General features: G+C 40.9%; 1 protein-coding gene across 3 annotated transcripts in view; it reads right to left on the bottom strand.

The window, feature by feature from the left end:
• Positions 1–3,190, bottom strand: part of LOC101854318 — a 65,748-nt gene that overhangs the window by 3,299 nt on the left and 59,259 nt on the right. The window lies entirely within an intron of this gene.

Here is a 3,190-nt window from a genome sequence, read left to right as displayed (position 1 = left end):
GGAGTGTGTGGGAGCGGGGCGTTGGGGGTAGGGGGGGTAGGGGTGGGAATAATACCGGCATTAGTATACACTGCAACCAAGACAGATTGTGTCAGGTTAGCTTGATGCGTTAAAGTGCTGATTCATTACGGGGCTGATTTGTTATAATATCTCGAAAATAATCCACAAGTGTTATCTAATTTTGATTGTGCAACTAAATCTTCCCCCTACATCATGGAAACGGCTAGAAAATGATGCATAGCACAGGTTTCGCTGGAGAAATGTTGTTGACGGCCTATGCTCCACAGAGAGTTAAAAAGGGCACGAGAGAGAGAGAGAGAGAGAGAGAGAGAGAGAGAGAGAGAGAGAGAGAGATGGTCATGTAAGTGCAACATCCCCTCCCCAACCTCCCCCTTTTTGCCTTTTATCTAGCATACGTTGAGTTAGAGGGAGCACTTCCTCAACATCACCATTGCCTTTCTCACCCTGCACCACGTGCGCTTCCTAATGAACCGAAAATGCGTCATATTGTACGATCTAGGATGTTATACTACGCTGCTATAGCCCCGGTTACACGCAACGATAAATTGGGTCAGATTCGTCGAAAGAGAGAACTGTAGGTTTTATCGAGCTGCGTAGTCCGTTTAGACGTTCCAATCTATCGTCCAGTTTTCTTTCGATCAGGGAGATTCCTTGTCATTGACATGACTGCAGATGTGCTACGCACCGGGTGACCTTGATACACAACTTCACCATTGATGATCAACTAAAATAATAAAACTGCTAAAATTTACATAATAACGCATCAAATCAGGTCCCCGAGAGCATCATTGCTTACTTTGAGATGCTGATTCCGAATATGAAATCAGTTTTTACCTGCGATAATTATTACAAAATTTTGAGCCCTTTATTTAATCCTGCGCGGCGGCAAAGTTTTAAGTGATTCTAGTTCTCAGCGCGTCTCCCCCAAATCTGACCGTGATCGCACGGAAAATGTCAAGCAGCACTTGATTTATTGACCGAGTCTCCAAGCCACTGTCCAATCGTCCAAAACTTTGTACAATTTTGTGGTTACACGTGACGATTTGTCTCATGATCGATAGATCGTCTAGTTTTTGTACAATTTATCGTTGCGTGTAACCGGTGCTTAAGACAAGAACTGAACGCTCCATGCACACTACACGGCCACACAGCAACGGTGGAGTTGGCAGTCCGATGTGCGGGCTCCTGGACTCACTACTGTAGGGTAGCACGTTCAAATTCCAGTTCCTGCCAAAAGTTTTGTCCACGAGAAAGACACCATCCACATGTTTAACTCACTTCACCTTCGTGAGAATATGTATCTTTAGTAGTTCTACTAAGATTTTACGGCGCGTGCTACTGCATAGGGTCAAATGAGCGCCAAGGGGTGGATGTCAACAGAGAAGTCCAAAAGGGGAACCAGGCTTACTCTGCTCACCTCTCTAGCCTCAACAGCACAAAGTCAGCTTCGACTAACTAGGCATCCCAGAAATAGCAGTTCACAAGAGAGTGTGACAAACATACAAAAGAAATGAAGGAAAAATGACCATAGTAAGGATGAGGAAAGAAAAAGCAGCATTCCCCCCGATGTTGTTCCGGCACAGTATGAGCATGGCATTGATAAATTAAAGCTCATTTAAAATTCTACTGTGCATAAGAACATGTTAATATCCCCCCCCCCTTTGGGAATGGCCTGATAAAGACAACTTCAGCCAGCAGCGCTGCCCTGGTGGAGGAGAATATGTATCTAGCCAGGACATGGAACGATCTTGTCAATATGTCGTTACTGTTAGTGTTTGAGGGCTCGTAGTACAGTGTCAGCCAATGCTGAAAGCGTCTCCGGAAACTGAAAACGTTTTAGGACAGTCGTTTTAGTTTAGTAAGCGTTTTTTTCAGTTTTAGTACGAGTTTTGCAGCACTTGCAACACAATAAGGTCATATAAGTGCCGAAGAATAGATTACGTGTTACAGGAGAGTAACAAACACAAAAAAGAAGGAGGGGAGATAAGGACGACAGATGTTTGATAGGTAAAAAGGACTTTATCCCCAAGTAAGTAAACGAACATTAAAATAACGAGTAAAAAAATAGCTGCACAATCAAAATTGGTAGATTCTTGTGAAAAGCATTAGATTACAATTGGTTGCTTTTAAGGACAAGCAGGCTAACCCAGATTTCGGGGGTTTCCAGAAATCTTGATCTGCAACAAAAGTGGGCATTGCCCTACCTATAGGAGAAGTTAAGTTTAATTGGTGAGTATATTTGTTTTGTTATAGAGAAAACTCTTCTTGTCTTTTAAAGAAACCGAACAAGGGGCAAACACTTCCATTTTCTCAAAACAGCATTTTTCAGGATAGCCTTCTTGTACTTAAAAGAGACCAATTAATGCCTTTCTTTTTTCCGATACGTAAAGGCGTCAGTTTTCTCACAGTAAGCAGTGACACAGAGCACACACAAAGTCGTGAGATACACATGCATGCCTCTATCTATCTAGACACACTACGGTTAATCAACACAATAACTTAATTATCGTCCACAAGCTGTTCAGAGATTCTAAGCCCAGAAAGCAGCTCCATTTTTCAGGAAATTGGTAAAAGTAAATGGACTTCAGTCTTATTTGTACCTACACAGTAAAAAATTAATTTTTTTTCCAATACATAGAATTTAAATTTCGATGAAATTCTCTTCGAGCAATTGCAACCGGTCCAATAGATGATGATGGCGATACGGCAATATAGAAAATAAAAGGATAAAAAAAGAAAGAAAAAGGGGTTTAGAGCTTCTGAACAGCTGGCTGGCATTATACACGTATGAGTTGTAAGACTAATCTAAAAATGCTCAAAACATCAAGCGGAAACCTCAACACCAAATCTGCCATTGGTTAAACTCTTAAACTTAAATGAATAAAGCATCATTTCCATGGCAACAATAAGCTAGCTACTTAGTTTCACATTACAACTTACACACATTTTAAAGAAAAAAAAAACCCATCACAAAAAAGACTGGATTATACATAAAACATAAAAAACAGAGAAACCTCAACAAGTTACGAGTTACAAGTTACAAATATATTTGTGCCCGTCACAAAAAGAAAGGAGGTGCTCACGTCCTGAGAAATAGTCAGCGTCTTTCCACAAGCGCACACGTCATTTTTTTTTATGGCTGAAGTTTTTGAAAAAAAAAAAAAAAGAG

Source organism: Aplysia californica, unplaced genomic scaffold (assembly GCF_000002075.1).
Source record: "Aplysia californica isolate F4 #8 unplaced genomic scaffold, AplCal3.0 scaffold00123, whole genome shotgun sequence".
Lineage (NCBI taxonomy): Eukaryota > Metazoa > Mollusca > Gastropoda > Aplysiida > Aplysiidae > Aplysia > Aplysia californica.
The sequence above is the reverse complement of the archived record's forward strand: the minus strand, read 5'-3'. Positions and strand labels throughout refer to the sequence as shown.